This window comes from Lynx canadensis, chromosome F1 (assembly GCF_007474595.2).
Source record: "Lynx canadensis isolate LIC74 chromosome F1, mLynCan4.pri.v2, whole genome shotgun sequence".
In the NCBI taxonomy this organism is placed as follows: domain Eukaryota; kingdom Metazoa; phylum Chordata; class Mammalia; order Carnivora; family Felidae; genus Lynx; species Lynx canadensis.
This window is the reverse complement of record NC_044319.2, coordinates 42932746-42953760: the sequence shown is the minus strand read 5'-3', so window position 1 is coordinate 42953760 and position 21015 is coordinate 42932746. Positions and strand designations below refer to the sequence as shown.

Genomic DNA, 21015 nt, shown 5'->3' with positions numbered 1-21015 from the left:
CTCAGTTGGTTGAGCGTCTGACTTCGGCTCAGATCATGATCTCATATCTCGAGCCCTGCATCAGGCTCACTGCTCTCAGTGTGGAACCTGCTTCGGATCCTCTGTCCCCCTCTTTTTCTGCCCCTCCCTTGCTTGTGTGCCCTCTCTCTCTCTCTCAAAAATAAATAAAACATTTAAAAATTAATTAATTAATTAATTTAAAAAATGTAGTTTCTTTAAAAAAGTAAACACAGATTTATCACCTGACCCCATATTTCTACTTCTAGGTATATGCCCCAAAGAGTTAAAGACCAGTACTCAAACAAGTCCCTGTGTGCACATGTTCATAGTAGCATCATTCATAACAGCCAGAAAGTAGAAACAGCCCAAATGTCCATCAACAGATGAATACGTAAGCAAAATTGCAGTACGTACATTCCACGAACTATCACTTGGCCACAGAAGGCAGGTACTGACACCTGCTACAACGTGACGAAACCTGAGATGGTTATGCTCGCTGAGAGGAGCAAGACACAAAAGGTCACATACAGAATCATCTCATTTATATTGAAGATCCAAAATAGGTAAGTCCATACAGACAGAACACGGGTTGGTGCTTACCAGAGGCAGAGGGGAAGGGGGAATGGGAAGTAACGGGTATGGGGTTTCCTTTCGGGGTGATGATAATGTCGGGACGAGGAAGGGATTCCACTGGAGTATAATAAGAACGACTCGATTGAGGTGATGGCTGTACATACTGTGAATGTCCTAAATGCCACTGAATTGTTCACTACAAATTGGTTCACTTTATGATATGCTAATTTTACCTCAATAACAAAGAAATGTAAATATCGGTGTCTTTAATGTGCTCATAAAGATAAACGGCAGAAGAGGAGGAGGTGGGTTATTCCACATGGGCATATAGGCACCTTCACCTCCCTGAGCCTGGTCCGCTCAGCCTGGAGGAGAGGCACACAGCTTGTAATCCTTCCCGTACATTCTGAAGGACTCTCCACCCATGTCTAAGGAACAGGAGTGTTAACTGGTGTCCGGGCATGTGGATTCTAGGGTTGCACTCAAAGAAGTCAATGCAGAGTGAGGAGGGAGATGTCCTGCCTGCAGGTACCCCCACATCACCAAGGGTTACAGTTTTCCTATCCCGATAACCAGGTAGGAAAGGCCAAGGGCAGGGATGTCTAACTGAAGGCAGGTAAGTGCCTGCTTCTGATCAAATCTTATTTCTTACGCTATCTTGCTGTGTGGCCCAGTTACAAAGTATCTCAGGTTCCTCTCCCATTAGGGGTAGAGAATGACATCACCCAGGGGCGGGTGTGGAGGTGGGTGGAGAATGCCATCTAACTACAGAGCATCCTGGGGAGAAATAGGGAAAATCCCATATCTGGTGAGACAGCAGATGGGGGCTGCAGAAGAGGGGCCGTGATGACTGTCTTGGAATGCTGGGAGAAGGTGTGGAATTTTTCCGTTTAGCTCCACGAGGGAAAAAACTAGAATGGAATGGGAGAAGGTTCCAGAGAGGCAGCTGCTGCTCTGAGATGTAAGGAAGAATAATCTGATAAATGTAGCCATCCTACAGTACCATCCATGAAAGTAAACACTCTACCCACACACACTATCGATACAATGTGTCCGAAAGATCCTTTTACATCAAATCAAACAGGTTAGAGGTGGATCGTAAGGATGTAAAATACATAAAAGGGAGGGCTATTGCAGGGGGAGAGAGTGAGGAAAAGAACAAAAACAAAACCACAAGAGAAATCTTGTGTGGGCTGATGGTGTACTATCCGCTGCGGAAGACGATTAATACGATGCTTGCACTTCTGAAATCCTCCCCCTGCCCTGCAACCCCTGTGTGAAAAGAGAAGAAAAGAGAGAGGGAACAGAGTTACCCAAACATGAAATGTTCTGCCTGGTGAAGTACTGAGCTCACTGTTTCATAAAGAATCCAAGCAGCATTTGGCCAGGTGCTGTGCTGACAATGTACCCACACGGGAAGGAACTGGATACTTCTCAGAAACTCCTCGGCACTATTTAAATACACAGATCCCTGGACCCTCAAACTTCTAGGCAGGGGCCAAATCGGGCTTGCAGATTTAAAAAACTGTGTGGTTTTTTTTTTTTTGAATTTGAATGCCCTTAGAAATTCTGTTATCTTATGTGGGATGCTTCCTTCACTTAGGTAACCTCCCTGAACTGAAGCTTTAAAGTTTCCGGAACTTTACATTTGCAAGCCTTGTGGGAGATTCAGATTCACAATGTCTGAGACGGGGCCCAGGAAGGGTGTGGGAGTCGGGTGATGGTCAGCCATTGGCGCAGACTGCTGGACACGACAGCCTCTTGGTCAAGTTCGAGAGCATGGGCTGTGCAGCATGACTGTCTTGAGTTTGAGGGGGTGGGGGTCACGGGCAAGTACTGAACCTTCAGACCTCTGTATTTCTCATCTGAAAAACTCACACAGGACTATTCCAGAGGGCTTCTGGGATGACTTAATACACAATTCCTATTAAAAGCCCTTGGCAAAGCACAGGGCCCAGAGGGACGCTCAGTATGGGTTAGCTGCTGCCCCGGGGCGGGCTTTGAGTTCGCAGGATGAAGGAAGCATCCTGGTTACCTACGTGACGTTACTGGTAACAGCGGCTACTAGTAATAATTATCCACCCGCAATCAGTGTGCTTTCCAATTTTTCCTTCTTTCTGGATCCTGGTTTGCTTTCTTTCCCCAGACTGGGGAGCCCCTGGGGTTGGCACCACAAGCTGTCCCCGGCAGACGGTTGAGAGGCCCATGGCTCCCACAAGCTGTCATCACCGGGAGCCCCCCACATTCCCGCAGCCCCGTTCTGGGCGGGGCTGTGCCAGTGGTCACAACACATCTGTGATGATGGGAGGAAAGACTGGCGGGGCTGAAACGTGGCTCAGCTGCCAGTTCCACGTCTCCGAGAGCAGAACCCCCCCCCGGGACTGTTGGGTGGTGTCGGCAGGCCACTCATTCATTTACCAGATCTGGCAGCAGGTGCTGCTTTAGAGAATATAACACAAGGACGAGAGATAAGGTTTCTTTGCTCTGGTGGAGCCTTCTTTCCAGTGAGGGAGACAGGAAATCGGCAGTGAACAAAAACAAATCAGGTCGCAGTAGGTCCAGTGAAGAAAACACAATCCGACCTGCACATATGGAGGCGACCTACATGCCCTTCATCGTTCAGTAGGTGAACGGATACCTAAACTGTGGTGCATCCACACGACGGAGTACTATTCAGTGCTAAAAAGAAATGAGCTATCAAGCCACGAGAAGACACGGAGGAAGCTTAAATGCGTATCGCTAAGTGAAAGAAGCCATGGAAAGGCTGCGTACAGTATGATTCTATGTCCCTAGGTGACATTCTGGAAAAGGCAAAGCTATGGAGGTGGTAAAAAGATCAGTGGTCGCCAGAGGTGGGTGGTGGGGGGGGAGAAGGAATGAACAGATGGAGCACGGAGGATTTTCAGGGCATCAAACTCCTCTGTATGAGACTATGATGCTGGGCCCATGTCATTACACATTTGTCTAAACCCACAGAAGGACAGCACTGGGAGTGAACCCTCATGTCAACTACGGACTGTGGGTGATTAGGATGTGTCAGGGTGAGTTCATCAGTTGTTACAACTGCACCTCTCCGGTGGGGGGTGGTGCTAATGAGGGAGGCTGTGCGTGTGTGGGGGTAGGGGGTTTACGGGAAATCTCGATACCTCCCAGCTTGATTTTGCTGTAAATCTAAAAGTTCTCTAAAAAAAAAAATCAAGTCAATAAATAAAGAAAAAGAAGAAGAAAAGAAACCCCAATAGGCTGATGTGGTAAAGGGCAGTGAATGGTCAAAGAAGGCCTCTTGTGAGAAGGTGACATTTGACGGAGATCTAAATGGCAAGGAGGAGCCAACTTTATAAAGGTGGGTCAGGAAAACATCCGGGGCCAGGGGAACCGCTTGTGCAAAGACCCTGTGGCAGGAAGTAGATGGGTAGGTGAAATAAACCAGTGTGGCCAGCTCTGAAGATGAAAGTAAGGAATTTAAATTCCATTCTAAACACGCCAGGACGCTACTGCAGGGTTCTAAGTGGTGGGTGACCTGATGAGAGCTGTTCTCAAAGGCCACCCTGGCTGCTCTTTGGAGGGCGGCACGTAGACAGGTGGCAGTGGAGGCAGGGAGACCCTCCGGGGTGAGGCCAGCCTCTTCACTTTCCAACCCAGAAACTTCACCACTGTTTCAATGAAACCACCCAATGCAGCCAGCCTCACGGCCACCCCGGGGTTTCACACCAAGTATTCAGGGTAAGGAGGGTAGGGCTGAAAGATTTCTCACGAACCTTTTAGTGCCAGGTTTTTGCATTGGGTCAGAGGAGCCTGGTGGTTCCTTTGGAAGTGCCGGGGACCTTCTCCAAGGGAGGAGAGCATTTGGAGAGGGAGGAACAAGTGGGACTTCGGCCCCCACCCCCACTCCACTCTCACCGGGGCTGCTTCAAAGTCCCTGTTTGTTGATGTTGGGTTTTGCATGAGGTTTTATTTGAAGAAAGGACTCCGTCAGTAAAACAAAGAACTGGAAATCCTTGTGCAGCAGTCTGACTCTCCAAATGCAGAAAACCCCGAACCCATCGGCGACAATGCGTGGGCGCAACAGCCAGGCGCGGCTGGGAGGAAGGACGTGGCAAGCCGTCAGGTGTCCCAAGGCTCGCATCTTTTGCGTTGAGGTCTGCGGTGCTCTCCGGGCTCAGGGGGCTTCCTGGGACTGCTTCACAATCCCCAGTCCCCCAGGGGGGAGTGGGGGGTGTCTCCGTGTGTAACACGAGGATAATCTAACACCGCAGAAGGCAGAGGGGAAAGACCTGATTCTTCATGCCACCGTTGGTGTCGCTGACGGAGCATTCCCTGAAGCAAGCCCTAACTGTGGATCTTCCAACTGCATATATATTTATATTACAAATTCCCTTTAATTTTGAAGCCGGCTGGAGTCGAGTATTCTACCACGTGCAGCTGACAGCGCGCTGTCACGGTCAGAAATGCCCGTGGGACGTTGGCTGGATGCCTACGCTTCCCATGGCCTCCACTTTCTGCGTAAAAAGGGGCCCTCCCTCCTCCTGCCGGCCCCTGCTGGACCCAGGCCCACCCCTCCGCAGAGACCCGCCCTTGACCATCCGCTGTCCGCTCCACATGCTCCTGAATCTCCCAACTCTTCTCCGGGCCTCAGCAGAGAAACACCTTCAAGTTTCTCTCCTAACAAAAACAAAAGATTATTCTCTGGATCCCACAGCCTCCCTACATATACCTGATTTGTTTTTTTTCCTTCTCTCTCTTCTCATGAAAGTTTGTTTAGAGAGTGGACTGTGGTGGGGCGCCTGGGTGGCGCAGTCGGTTAAGCGTCCGACTTCAGCCAGGTCACGATCTCGCAGTCCGTGAGTTCGAGCCCCGCGTCAGGCTCTGGGCTGATGGCTCAGAGCCTGGAGCCTGTTTCCGATTCTGTGTCTCCCTCTCTCTCTGCCCCTCCCCTGTTCATGCTCTGTCTCTCTCTGTCCCAAAAATAAATAAACGTTGAGAGTGGACTGTGGCTTCTGCTTCTATTTCCTGAGTTCTCTTTCCCTCCTCCAACCAGACTCTGGAACGCTCCCTCCAGACCTCCCGTTGGCCTCCCGACGGCCGACTCTAGCGTCCTTAGTCTTTATCTCGCCAGACCTCTTGGAGGCGGCATCGGCTTCCGTCAACCACTCCATCCATCCCTCCTCACATTCTTTTCTCCTTGGCCTCTGAACCACCACTTCTGGCCTCCTCTTCTCTCTGGCCCTTCAAACCTCCGCAGCGGCAGTGATCACCTTGCCAGAGCCTCTCCTTCTGCCACGGGTTCGTCGTGTTTCCACTGGGGTCCTGCTCCTCTGTCTCTCTTCCCTGTCTCTGTTGATGGCCCCCACCCAACTTGCCCAAGCCAGACACCTGGGAATCACCCTGAAATCCCACCGCTGCTTACACCTCACACGAGGCACCGAGGCCCTCTCGGTGTCTCTCACCCCCTTTCCCTTTCCCGTGCTCCCACCCTCTTACCTTTGATCTATGTCATGTCTCGTGGACTACTGCAGTAACCCCCCCCAGCTGGTATCTTTCCAGGTCATTCCCCATGTTGCTATTACAGTCATTTTTCTAAACCCCTGTCTGAGGCTGTCAGTGCTCGGCTGAAAACCCTTCCATATCGCCCCATCAATCTATAGGGTCACACCCAAACTCTTGCGAGCAGCAAGGCTCCAGGAGATCAGACTCCTGCAGGACTCTCAGACCCCATCCAAATGCTAAATGCCCCGTAACTGACACACCATTTACAATCTCCACATTTTACATGTGCCATCCTCGGTGGCTGGAAAGGCCTTCCCTCCTTGTCAGGTGATTAATTCCTACTCAGTCTGCAACATCGCACCACTCAGGCATCTTCTGCTTCGTGAATAATTCCTTGTGCTCCCCCACCCCCCACCCCCGCCCCGCTGCTTGCCTCCATTTCTACTCCACCTTGCACCTGCCTCTCTGGGGCACTTAGCACACTGGTAAAACTTTAAATTAAGGGTCGGAGACTTTCTCTGTAAAGGTCCAGATCGTAGGTATTTTCAGCTTTATGAGACATACAGCCTCTGTCACAACTGCTGAACTTTACTATTGTAGTGAGAGAGCCACCATGGCCAATAAGTGAGCGAATGGGCATAGCTATGTTCCAATAAAACTTTATTTACAAAAACAGGCAGCGGGCTGGAATTGGCCGGGGGCGGGGGGGGGGGGTGTCTCAGTTTGCTCACCACTAGCTTAACTCGTCTCTCCTCTTTGTGGCATTTTTGAGGCTTAGCCCATGCCCTGATCATTCTTGTGTCAGGTGTATGCCTGGAAGGGAATATTTACGGAGTAGAAGACCCAAGTAAAGTCCTCAATCCTGCCACTTACTTTTTTTTTTTAATAAATTACTTGTTTTCCGAGCTTTTAAAAAAAATTTCAACAATGGAAATAGATATTCCTGCTTTGGCTGCTTCCAGTGGTTGTGGTTGGAAAAGCAGACGGATAAAGCATAGGAACGTGAGACACCACACCAATTAAGCTGCTCTCACTATGCTTATCGTGTTCCTTCCTGGTGACCTCAAGCTGACTCCGACCCACGCAAGACTTTTCTTTGAATAGTGGGTAAACTCAGGTCCGAGAGAGGGCTTGTGACCTGCCCATCAGGGGGCTGGTCTGGGCTCAGTCCCAGGCCACTCTCTGCCCTATAGCATCTGTCGCCTCTGGGACCCAAGGTTCCTCCCCAGGGTGAGGTTCCTCAGACCACACCTCCTTTGCCTGCCACTCCACTCATCTTCTCCCAGGTTCCAGATGCCTCTGCACCCAGTGTGAGAGAGTGCGTGCAACAGGCGGATGGCTTCATAGTGGCCAAGGACCACTGAGATTTGAGGATATTTTCTGAGTTAGGGTCACCAGGAGCTGATGACTGACCAGTAGTGGGTGGTGAGAAGAAGGACGGCATGAAGGTTCCTAGGTCGGGAAACTGGATTAGGATAATGCTAAGGATTGGTATCAGAAATACAGAACAGGGAATGAATCTGTTCGTGGTCGGGCACAAGGAGAACATGAGCTTGGAACCGAATATGTTCAGTTGGATGCCTCCGAGCCATGAACAGAGCAGTCCTGCAGGTACTTGGAGGCTGGGCTCCTGATTAATGCCTTGGGACGTACCGACAGATGAGTGCTATGAGGCCACATGCTAGCAATTAGTGCCTGGAATAAATAATAAAATGACGAGAACAATACTACCCACACCAGCTAAGGAACACATTCAAACATCACTGCCACAGGATGTTGTGAGGGAGCAGAGATAATAAAAGCCCAACAGAGCCTACATAAAACTCCACCATTGTGCATCAGATTAAAAAAAAAAAAAAAAAAAAGGCAGCAGGCTTATTAACTATAGCTGTCCGGAAGCAACCTCTTCAGCAGTCAGAGAGAGGAGCTGAAACACAAGAGGAAATAAAGGCACATCGAAGTAAGGACTGGGGCAGGGCCAGGCATGTGGGGCCCGAAAGAGCTCAGAGGTGTCCCGCACTGGGCCGGAGGGCTCACGCAGACAGGTAGGCAGCCCTTCTTAGCTGGGACTCCAGACTCAGAGCTAAGGTATTTCTCAGCTCATTTGCTCCCCATACAAACGCATAACAGTCACAGCTGACTTGTACATAAATATAAACCAGTGTCTCGGGTTATCGCTATGATAATAACCACATTCCTGCTCACCTACCGCCTTCTTACTTGAAGAACAAAGAGCCAGCATCCTGCCCATGCTCACCCTCTATCCTGTCTGTTCTCGGCAGGAAAACTGGTCGAGGAGCCGGCCTAAGAGACACAATCTGCGCTCCTTGGGCAGCTCTCACGCTAATCGCAGCCTCTGCTCCAGCCAAACAGGCACCTTCGGCGACCTTGACCTTTGCTCCCACTTCACCCAGGCCAGAATGCTACTCCCTCACTTCTCTCCAGTGCAGATCCCCTTCTTTACCAAGGCCCCGAGCGACAACCCCTCCCTGACACCAGCCCTGCTTTCGCCCTGAAAATAGGCTGCATTTCCCTTGTGTTTCCCAATGCGCCACCAAACTCTGTTCCAGCAGTCATTTCTTCCTGCCCACGGGATTCCCATGTCTGTCTCCTGCATCGAACTCTCAGCTTCTTTTTTTTTTTTTTAATGTTTTTATTTATTTTTGAGACAGAGACAGAGCACGAGCGGGGGAGGGGCAGAGAGAGAGGGAGACACAGAATCGGAAACAGGCTCCAGGCTCCGAGCCGTCAGCACAGATCCCGACGCGGGGCTCGAACTCAAAGACCGCGAGATCCATGACCTGAGCCGAAGTCAGACACTTAACTGACTGAGCCACCCAGGTGCCCCCGAACTCTCAGCTTCTTGAGCTCAGAGCCCATGTCTTACCTCCCTCCATAGTAAGACAGTACAAAAAATACGTGTGGGATGAGTAGCTGACCAGATACATCCTATTACTGATAGTTATCCCATCGGCAAATCCACATATGACAGATCCTTGGCGAATATCACACAGGATGAAACCATTATTAAGATATAAGTCTGATAACGAAAATAACCACAGTAACCCAAGAAGAGCATCTCACCAGCATCCTCTCAGTCCACACTCTCATCTCCTTTTTTCTGAAATCTTCCCCCTCCCCGTTCTCAGAGCTTTCTGTCCGATCTGTCAGGGCTACGCTGTTTTCTCTACCCCACAGACAGGCCCTCAGAATCTAGGGGCTCAGCTGTGCCAGGCACTAGTCGCAAAACTGCTGTCCCTTCCACTCCCAGCCTAGCTGCCCCCTCAGCCCTGAGGGCGTCAGCACAGTTGCCAGGGTTCTGAGGTCCACCTGCAGCGGAGGGACTGCTGTGGGTGCTACAGGGGACCCTCCTCGCCGTCCCCCCTCCTGCCCTCTGATCCCGACCGCCACCTCCCTTCCATCTCTCTCCTGCCAAGGAATAAACGATTCAACAGATGGTGACCCGAGCCTGCTCCGCTCCCTCCACTCACAGGCATCTAAAGGCCAGGGGGTGGGTTTCCTAGGAAACTGGAAATGCCCCCTGCTGACGATCATCAGCCTGTCCCAAAGAGCCAGAGCGCCAAGCAAGTAGGAGACAGAGGGATCTCTGGAGGAAGACAAGAGTTGAAGGGGAAGCAGCAGGGAGGAGCTCCCTGGCTGCCGCTTCTGGGAGCACCTGCCAAACGATTACATCTCCCCACGTCCCCCTCCTCACCCCCACGGAATGACCGCATGTCTCAGCATCTAGAAGAAAGCATCTGCCCACACAATCCTCCCACCTCCCGCTCCGAAGGGCTGTCTGTAACTACACCGAACCCTCTAGGGCACCGGGGCTTGACAGCCTAAGAAAGCACTCACCAGCCTGCTTCTAGATGCTGGCCTCTCCCCACGCCCAGGGGGAGAGAGACCCAGTTTCCTCGCAGCCACAGCCGTGTGGGGTTGAACCAGTTGTCTTGTGGGATTTTCCAATAGCCAAGAAAGCCTAGTATATGGGATTCGACTCCCCCCCTTCTCCCACCTCCCTTCCCAGGGTTGGAGGGGGGTGGTCTCCATCTGCTCGGTGGCTGTCTCAGCCTTGGCTCCCTTTCATTGTCAGGGGGAGAGATCTGGGAGGAGTGAGGGGCTGTGTGTTTAACCGTTGATAGTGATCCACTTGGTGACAGTGACAGGGGCGCCCAGCAGACCCGGCCCCTCCTCTCCCTGCCTCAGCTAAGTTCACAGAGGCCACAGGGCTCAGGGGGAATGGGGGGTGGGGGGAACAACAGTATCAGGTGGCCCTTGATTCCTGCCTGGGGAGGGGGCCGAGGGCGACACCTGGGTTTAAGGTTAGGGATTTGGATGAAAACAGCTGTTTCCTGCTCAACACCCAGAACTGATCTGTAGATTGAAACCTGAACCACTTGGCTATTTATTAAATCGGGAGCGAGGGAGAGAGGGAGGGAATGGGAGAGAAGAAAGGGGGAAGAGGCCTTTCCCTCAAGGTGACCACCGTGAATGTCTGCTGAATACCCAGTCTTCGCACCAGGCTCCGTAGGGGCACACAGCACTAACAGGGCACCCTGGTACTCATACGCCTCCGGGCAGGCCGGGGCCCCCAAAGAAGCTGCACCTACCAAGAGAGTGTAGCTCCTTCCAGGGTGGGGAGGCGCTGACATCTGCCTGTCATGGCATAAGTGGCTGGGTCACTAACACCATGGGGCTTGGACACGGAGACCTGTGGTGTTCTCTTTCGTAACTGCACCGTGAGCGTCCACCCCATAGCCTTTGACCATCTACTCGTAAAAGACTTTTCTAGGTTGCTCTTCCTTATTTTTGTTTTCCCATCACAACAATGCCACAGTGAACATCCTCGTACATAGAGCCTGACACTTGGAGGAAGAGGGGTTGCTGTATCGTCTCAGCTCTTTGACTCCAGGCCAACTGGAGCCTGGCACATCTCAGCCTGGCCTGCCAAGGAAGCCCAAAGTATACAGGTGGCCTGGTCCAGAGCCCAGCCCTGCTGACAGCTCCCATATGGGCCAGCGGTTGCTGGTCACACTGGGAAGAACCTGCCAGTACTATAATCCAGCCAGCTGTCTGAAGTTCTCGGGGGCTGTGCGTTTTCTCCCCCTTATTGTTATCGCTTCTTGGTTCGTCCTCTGAGAAGCAGGACTAGGAAACACGCATGGAATGGAACAGTCCCTCCAGCGTCGCCAGCGTAGCTGAGGGCTGGCGGACCTAACATGCTGGCTTGAATAAGGTTTGTGGCTATTTGTGACTTCCTATGATTCAGGCTCCACTCACTGGCCCTGCGTGTGGTTAACTGAGCTCTGACCAGTCTCCTTCGGTATAAAGACTACCTATAAAGGAAACAGAAGTTAACACGTAGGGTGTGCGGATTGCCTCCACCTCAGAGCCGTCAGCATAAACCAAACTGACACCAGGAAAGATGGCCTCGGAGGACCCCCTTGGAGAGGAATCCTGGCACCTCCAGGAAGGAGGAAGGAGCCCCCACCTCCCTACCACTCAGCATCCTAGCTTCTCACTGTCTGGCTCCCTGTCTTTTTACCCTCAGGGAGAAAGTTTCGCAGCAATTAGACACACATCTTTCTTCACAGCTGGAGAGAGAGGATGGGGAGGTTCCCACCCCCTCTCCGAGTGGGTGGGGAAGACATCCAGGATGGCAGCAGCTGCCTCCCTGGGGCCTGCCATTAAAGGAAAGTGGCTCAGTGCAAGGCTGGAGGGGAAGTGATCATAATCCTCTGTGACAGGTCTCCAAGGGTGGGGCCCAAGATTTGGGTAAGGTAAGAAGGAGGGACCCAGGAAGGAGAAAAGGTGAACACTGAAGGTAAAAGGTCAGAGAAGGAGGCTTGCATTTAGTATGACAAGACCCAGGGTCACAGAGGTGAGTCACAGAGTTGTCATGTGACCCAGTAACGCCACTCCTGGGTATGGACCAGAGAGTACTGAAGACACACATCCACATGAAATGTGTACAGGAATGTTCACAGTAGCATAATTGATAATGGCCAGAAAGTGGAATGATTCAAATGTCCCTCACCCAACGGGTGGCTACATAAAATGTGGCACATCCATACAACGCGGTATTGTTCAGCCATAAAAAGGAACGAGGCACCGAGGCATGTTGCAATATGGATGCACCTCGAGGACATCATAATGAGTGAAAGATGCCAGTCGCAGAAGACTACACATTGTATAATCCCATGAATATAAAAAGTCCAGAGTCGGTATATCCATAGAGGTAGAAAGTAGATTAGTATTGTCCAGGGCTAGAGAAGGACCAGAGTGGAGGGAGGGGGAGGCATCCCTAATGGGTAGGGGTTTTGTGGGGGTTGGAGGGCAAAGGCAATGAAAATGTTCTAAAGCTAATTTTGGTGATGAGTGCTCAACTCTGTGAATATATTACAAATCATTGAGCTGTATACTTTAAATAGGCAAATTGTATGGTATAGGAAATATATCTCAATAGAGCTGTTATTTAAACTATCAGTGAGAGAAAAGAATTACAGGGGTACCTGGGTGGCTCAGTCGGTTGAGCACCCGACTTTGTTTTTTTTTTTTTTTAATTTATTTATTTATTTATTTATTTATTTTTGGGACAGAGAGAGACAGAGCATGAACGGGGGAGGGGCAGAGAGAGAGGGAGACACAGAATCGGAAACAAGCTCCAGGCCCCGAGCCATCAGCCCACAGCCTGACGCAGGGCTCGAACTCACGGACCGCGAGATCGTGACCTGGCTGAAGTCGGACGCTTAACCGACTGCGCCACCCAGGCACCCCAGAGCACCCGACTTTGACTCAGGCCGTGATTTCACGGTTGGTGAGTTCGAGCCCTGCATCAGACTCTCTGCTGTCAGCACAGAGCCTGCTTTGGATCCTGTGCATCTAACACGGATCCCCTCCTCCACGCTCTCTCTCTCCCTCTCAAAAATAAATAAACATTAAAAGAAGAAAATAAAATACTTTAAAAAATAAAGAAAAAAAGAATTATATAAGGACTGGGAAGGCTCTTGCTACAAAACTGTGATATTTCAAAAAGGAAAGTTAATGATAAAATTGACAAACACAGTTTCAAATGTTCAAAGGGATTTAATGAACTAAGTTTCTTAATGGGATCAAACACGTTTGTCAAAATTTACGAGGTTTATGAAGAAAACTGTAACATTTGTCAGTTGAAAAGTTTAAGGAAGAATTTGGCTTGGGGATTGAGAATTTTAACATCATGGATATTGATTTCAAACAAAAGACAGAGGGCTAAGTTTTTGTATGCCACCTTCGGGAGTCACAGTTTTGTTCCTAACTCCATAGAAAACTGCAAAATGTTGTACAGAGGGAATGTCGCGGAGAGAACAGGTAGGAAACCCCATCCCTTTCAGAAGCTTTCCTAAGGGAAGACAGCTGTGCAAAACCTCAGCCATCTTCCTTTCAAATGTAGCTTCCTACCCCAGGCTCTGAGCAGTGGGTTCCCAGGCTCCTTGAGTGGGGTGTTCCATTTGAAGCCCAGGCCACTGTCCACACGAGGACCTACCATCTGGACCCATCTGCTCCCAATGTCAGTCATGTTAAGCTGCTTACCCCGCCCTCTATTTGTGGGATTCTAAGCCTGGTTTCAACAGACCAAGGTTCTGAAGCCATTTGAAAACCACAGACTGAACTCAAGCAGGAAGAAAAGAGGGACAAGATTATAGGAGAAGCTTGTTTGGGGTGCAGGAAAGAGGGAGGACCTTCAGTCCCTTAATCAGACTGTGAGCTTTCTGAGGGCGAGGGCGGTGGCTTCTAGGTCTTTCCTGCATCCTTCACAGGAATAAACTCCAGCGCAAAACAGAACAGGGCTGGGCTTAATCAATAGAGGTGAACAAGGAACAATGAACTAGCTTGGAAACCATGCAGACCAGGGAAAACGCACTAGACATGAATTCAGAGATGGGGCTTCAAGAGAATTCCTCTGGCACGTGGAAAGGGCATGAACTTGGAGCCACACACCTGGGCTTCAGTGCCACCTCGGCTGTCCACAGGCTGCGTGATCTTTTTTAAGGTTATTTATTTATTTTGAGAGAGACAGAGAGACAGTGAGAGTGCGCACAAGCAGGGGAGGGGCAGAGAGAGAGGGAGAGAGAGAATCCCAAGCAGGCTCCTTGCTGTAAGCACAGAAGCCTAACGTGGGGCTTGATCCCGTGGTCCGTGAGATCATGACCCGAGCCAAAATCCAGAGGTGGACTCTTCACGTTAGGCTTAGCCACCCAGGTGCCCTCTCCTGCATGGTCTTCAGCAATGTGTTTACTCTCTCTTAGAGCCTAAGTTTTCTTGTCTTTAAGAGTGGGATGAATACACTTCATAAAAGGTTGTTTCCATGATTATTTCTTTTTTAATTTTTTTAATGTTTGGTTATTGTTGAGAGAGAGAGAGAGAGAGACAGAGTGAGAGCAGGGGAGGGACGGAGAGAGGGATACAGAGAATCTGCAGCAGGCTCAGTGCTGATAGCTCAGAGCCTGATGCAGGGCTCAAACCCACAAACCACGAGATCAGGAAGTGAGCCAAGGTCAGACGCTCAACCGACTGAGCCACCCAGGCTCCCCTCAGTGATTATTAATTCAATGAACTGTTGTGAGTTAATTCATTTTAAATCAATTAACGGGCTAAGTTATATGTATAGCATCTAAACCAAGGCCTGGCACAAACCCAGCATTCAAAAGTCACTGGTCCTTTCTCCCTTTTTCCCAAGTTATGGCCGGTGTATTGCATTGCTACATAGCTTTGGGCAGGCTGGGCTTTGGAATACAGAAGTCTACTTTGTAGATGTATGAAATGCACAACAATGCCTGTGCAACTAGCCTTGGCTCTGTGGCCAAGGAGTTAATATCAGTCTTAAAGCTAACATATGGTGATGTGCCCAGTAGTCGTCTGCTTCAGACCAGAGGGCAAAGGAGGCTCCTGCAAGATCCCAGGCTAGCCAAAGCAGCGGTGGGCCCCTTTCTTTCCTGCCTCTGCTGGGGTCTCCTGATCCCAAGCCCTTCCTACCCCTTATTCATACGAGCTTCATCCACCAATGCCCCATGGCCAACGGTGGCAATTGCACCTGGCTAGAGTCAGCCCCAGAGAGGGAGCCATGTCAGTTCTACGGAGGTAACTTCCAACCCGCTATCCATATGGGTGTAGCAGCTGAGATTCCAAGGACAGCGCACACCCAGCTGCGTTTTAAAAATTCCTGTTGGGCTGCTAAAGGGGCACAGGGAGGAAAGGGCTAAGACAGCAGGAGGGAGTGGCATCTGTCCCCCCTGTCTCCCTCCAGCCCCCTCCATTTACATCCCAGACAGACATCAGTCCGGATCCAACTGCCACCCCGGCAGGCTCCTGCAGGCCGGGGGTGTGAAAATGCAGGAGCCTGGAGGAGGGAGGTGGCACAGACAAGGGAAGGTTGTTGCCTGCGTTGGAAGATGCACCACGTGTCTGCGAGTCTGGTGCAAAGTGCTGGCAGCTACAATGCTTACACCAAAGATCGGCTCCAGCGGTGCAGAGGAAAGCTTTGTGTCTTGTGCCCTGAGAAGCGCGTGCATCAGCACGTAGAAGGGGCTCCCTTTGCTACAGATGTGGTCCTCTTATTAGAAATAGAAACTCAGAAGCGACTTGGTGTCTCCAACTCAACAGCCCAGCTTCTGCTGAAAAGGTGGGTTTAGTGGGGCAGCAGAAAAGGCTGAGGAATGGAGAAGAGAATGCATCGTTTCGGCAGAAATGGTGTAGACGGCTATTAGGGGAATAACTTTGACCTACCTCACTGCTGCTACCACATCTCCACACCTAGCCTGTAGATCTCAGCGCCCCCAGGAGAAGGGGGCTAAGCATGGGCACTGCCTCAGGGGCCTGGGATTGGTCTTGGGGCAAAAAAGTTCCTAACGAAGACCCATGGCCCCTCTCAATCACCCCACATGGTGTCCTGAGCCCATGCTGTCCGAGGTGGCCTGTTACCGTGTTTCTGGAGAGAGGAGGCTCGGGCAGAAGGGCTTAGGAGTGTGAGTGCAATTAACCGAATGGACCCATCTGGGAAACTGAAGGCCTGGAGAACCGAGGGGTTTCTCTGTCTTGCGTCAGAGGGCAGGTGTCCGTTCTGAGTGCCTGGTGGGGACCCGGAGGTGGAGCGCGGGGTGGGGGAGAGGAGGGAGGGGAGCGAAGAGTCTGAGTGGGGAAGGTGCCTCACGTGGGGAGGGAGGAGTGTGCTGACAGCAGATGCCTGGGGCAGCTCCAGATGGCAGTGGCCTCAGAACAAAAGGGGAAGAGCCAGAGGGAAGGAAGACCCAGAAACAGAGGACTTGCCCCATGAGGCTTCCGCAAACAGATTCCCACCTGGAACCTGGCTGGAGGCGGGCTGAGAAGAGGCTACCCAGAGTTTCCGGGAACACTTGGAACAGGCCACCCCAAACCCAGCTGTGTGGGTCCCACGGCTGGACTGCCTAGATTCAAATTCAAAGTGCTGGCACTTTCTTAGACATTTAGCTTTGGGTACAGGCCTTAAACTTCCTGTATTTCTGTCACTGATAAAATGTGAATGATAATAGGCCCTATTTCGTAGGTTTGTTGTGAGGATAAAATGGAAAATGCACGTCAAGTACACAGCACAGTGCCCGGTGCATATGGGGAGTACTCAGAGCGCTGATTATTATAATGACGATTATCGTCACCCTCTAAAAAAGCTGGACCAGCTCTCCTGTTCTCAGAACTTATTGTTCCCTCAACAGCCATATGTGCCTGCTCGCATGTATTCTCTGCACTCTTTTCTTTTCTTTTCTTTTTTTAAAGGTTTCTCTATGCGGCTGAAAGTCCTTTGACCCTTTGACCCCTCGTGCTGTGCAGGTGCCTCTGCCTGGAGGCCGCAGTGCGGTGTCACGGCCAGAAACAGCCCGTAATTCTGGGCAACTAAATTCTAGAATGGGCTCGGCTGCTAATAAATTTTGTGGACCCTGGAGAAATAACTTCTTGAGCCTCAGTTTACTCATCAACCAAATGGCATGAGGACACCAGCCTTGCTCGCACCACTGACTTGTCATGAAAGTTGAATGGCATAATGAAACGGACACACTATAAAAAGAAAGCTTGGAACCAGTGTTAGGGATTGCTGATCAGATTGGAAGTGTTCTGACATTCGAGCTAGCACAGGTTTGCTCGGCATCAGGCAGCACGCCTTAGGGCGAGACTGGGGCTGCTAGCCAGATGTGCTGTGGCTCTGTGAAGTTGCTATCACCTGACAAGGGAGGGGCTCCTCAGGCGGGGGTCTGGGGGGGCCACCTACGGTGCCCAGGGAGGGTGGTGACGGGCTTTGGGGGGCACAGGGGGGAGAGTGCATGCAGAGAGGGGGCACGGTAACACAACAGACGACCTCCGGGTTCTGTCGCAAACCTGGGGGTCTGTTCCCATGCTGTGTTACCTATCTCTACATGCTCATGAAAATAGCTTGGTATATACCACTTTTGCAATCAGGGTCCTCCAAATACACTAAAACAAAAGAATGGCACCTCCCCCACCCCCAGTGTCAAGCAGTACCTTCAAGTTCGATACTTAGTAACAACGATCCATTGAAAAGCCCCGCGGTCATTTGGAATTCCCAAGCGGTCCCTGAAACCTGACAGTGTCGGAAGCCAGTTGTGGCCCCCGAAAGGCCCACACAGAAACTACTTTGATAAGACAAGCATATCTGAGCTCTGTTGATAGGATAAATAATAGTAACTTTCATTTACTGAACACCTGTTACATGCTAGGCATTGCGCAGGGCTCTTTATACACTTAATCTTTACAAGACGTTCATTACCGTCCCCATTGTATAAACTCAGGCCTAGAGCAGTTAGAAACGTTCCTAAAGTCACCGAGCAAGTGGAGCTGGATTGTGTCCAGATCTGGAATCCATGTCAGCAATGCTCTGCTCCCACCTTTTGACCCCCTCCCTGCATTCCCCTCCCCGCTCTGCTCTAGCCCCATCTCCAACTCCTGGGAGAACAGAAGACGTCTGGAAAGAGGGCTGGAGAAAGACAAAATGCCATGAGGCAGAGGTGCCCAAAGCCAAGAATGAGGAAACCTTTCCCTGTTCAGACCTCTGGGTTGCTAGCTTGTGATCTGTCACCAATAACTCCTCGGTTAAAACTGTAGCCCTCTCTTCCCGCATTTCTTCCCCTGACACCCCAGCCTGAGACTAAAACAGGAGCCGTGGGGCAGCTGGAAATTCTAGCCGAGAATGGAACAATGCAGGCCGTGCATACAGGGTCTGCGTCAGTGATGTCGGCCGCGGGTTGGCTTACTGCGCCGTGGACAGCTGTCCATCTGCCAGGTCCCAATTCCCCGCCCAGAGGAGGGGTTCCCAGACTGCCCCCCATATGCTGAAGCTGTCATTCAGGAGGCTCCCAGGTTGTAGAGGCCAGGCTAAGGGGGAGGGTTGGGGGTCACAAAGCTGTTTCCCAATCTTTCAATTCAGGTGGACAGTTGGGACAATGACAAGACTAATGTCGCTGACTGCATCTGCTGGACAAAAGGAGTAAATGCTTCCCCAGTGCCAGCCTCCTTGCAAAGGAGAGCCTGGAGGTCTGGCTCTGTGGCCGACTCTAGGGAGAAGGAAGGGTATGTCCTTTCACAAGACTCTGGGGGCCAAAGAACCTTGGCTCACCAGAGAGAAGGGGCAGGAGGCAAGAATCTCCCCCCACCCCCACCTCTCAGTCTTGTGCACCAGCCCGAGGGCTCACACACTCACCGTCTCTGCCTCATTCAGCCTCCTTCTTGCAAAACCAGAGGCTCTCTTCCAGCCCACAGCAGGAAGGAAAACTCCAGGGTCCCAAATTGCACATAAGTCAATCAACCTGTCACAAAGCAAGCACAAAGAAGAGCCCCAGGGTCACTCTAGGAAAGAAAGAGAAAAGGCTTCGTGGTTTGCAGCTAACAAGCTGGGAAATTACATCTTTGTCCACAACCATTTGGAAAGTTTTGCATAGCACAATGACATCTTTGTTTAAAGAGATTCAAGGTGCTGTGCAAGAAATGACAGCGATTCTGCAAGGTGCCTAAACGTGTCAGACTTTGGTGGTCTCTCTCATTCCTAAGATCGTTATTAGTGAGTGCCCTGACATGGAGATCTAATTGCGGATTCCCCAACACCTAAAGGAGTTAAGCTGTATCTTGGAGAATTTCTCTTGTACCTATGGGGGAATTTACCCATAATTATCTCATTAATTGTCTTAACTTAGGAGAACTACTGTGTTTTTCTTCCCCACCTACAGGTAACCAAACTGAGCTCACCATAAATAAATCTATAGCATATAGAAGTGAGAGCTAATTTTAGGGTCAGGGGACATGAATCTGAAGTTCTAGTTTGTTATGACATTTAGGGTGGATCATCTCCCTGCATGTGTCTCATTTTCTTCATCTGTAAAGTGGGGAGAAGGTACTGTAGAGTGAGTCAGACCACCAGGCCATTGGTTAGAATTTGCAAGTTCAAGCCCAGTGCCAGTCCCTCTGGGCAACCATTTAACCTTTCTCGGTGCAGATGACACATCTCACTTAATCACTTCCTTTAACATTAAAAATGTGTCTGCAGGAAATGATAAAATCCACCTTTGTAGAAGGGAATGTGGCAACATCTATCAGACTACACATGCACTTAGTCAATCTTTGACCTGCAATCCCAGTTCTAGAAATCCATTTGAAATATATTCTGTATACCTATGTTGTGATCTCTACTAGTAAGTGAAGAAAAACATGATAGGAAAAAGTGTGCTTAATATGGTATAATTTATTCAAGAAAGGGGCAGGAATGCACAGGTAAATATGTATTCACTTATTTTTTTAAAAAGATAATAAAAGGATAAAGCGTAAAATAAAAATTAAAAGACCTACCGGGTAGGGGCGGGGGACTGAAGTGGACAGGACAGGGACAGAAACTGGGCTTTGAATAGACCTTATTTTGTGGATTTACTTTGGAACACGTAAATACCTGACACACTTACAAAAGCACAATTACTGTTTCTAAAAGAAATGCCTAAAATTAAAATAAAATCCACAAATGAGTTTATGTGTCCAGTTGGTTGGCCCTACACACACAGAAACTAAAACACAGTAATTTGACTCTATATCCTTGGAAAGACACGGCTAAGAATAAAAAGAACTGCCTCTTTCCTGTGCCATCCCAACCCTAAACTGTTTTCAATAATCATATTACTGATGTTACTGTTACTCTGAGACTTTTGTAATATATCGTGGGATAGGTCAAATGAATACTGATTTCTCAGCAATATACTGATATATTGATATTGCAATATACTGATACTGATATTGCTGAGAAAAAAGGTTTTCTTCTTGAAAGGTGATACAGATGTAAGATTGAGAGATCAAGTAAAAAGTCTGCAGCCCTGACTGTGAACTGGAGTATCAATATGAACTTCATATGTTTTATCTGTACATATGTGTATACACACACACACACACACACACACACACACACACCCCACATACTCCCTAGCCTTGTTCACTGTAATACCTAGAAACAAGGATCATCCCAGTAAGATTGAGCACCCCTGGTGATCTGTTTAGGAACTCTAAATACTATCCCCCCCACAAAGAAATCAGGCTTCTTTGAAGAAACATCTGAGGCAGTAAACGTACAAGATGAGTCTAGAACGTCTCGTCAAACCAAAAAAAGCAAATGCAGTGTCACAGACTACAAGAATCATGCCAAAAGGACTCAAAAGTCAACTAGAATAAGGTTTCCTTAGTCAAGCTGAATAGGATCATATCTGCAATAGATTGAAACATAACAAATATGTTATGAATCCCTAAGAATAACTTTTAAAACTCCACACAACCCATCTTGAGGATGTTAGGGAAATACTTCATTATTTTGAAAACAGGTCAATAAAGCAAAAGAAGAAAGGGTGGATAGAGGTATAGCTGAGACAAGACTGGCCTTGTACTGGTGACTGTTGCAGA

The 21015-nt window shown here is 49.8% G+C and overlaps 1 protein-coding gene across 1 annotated transcript in view; it reads right to left on the bottom strand.

The window, feature by feature from the left end:
- Positions 1-21015, bottom strand: part of NFASC (neurofascin) — a 181722-nt gene that overhangs the window by 77052 nt on the left and 83655 nt on the right. The window contains exon 2 of the mRNA XM_030302726.1: positions 18788-18893. The gene's annotated coding sequence lies outside the window, so the exon portion shown is untranslated. The remainder of the gene's footprint in view (positions 1-18787; positions 18894-21015) is intronic.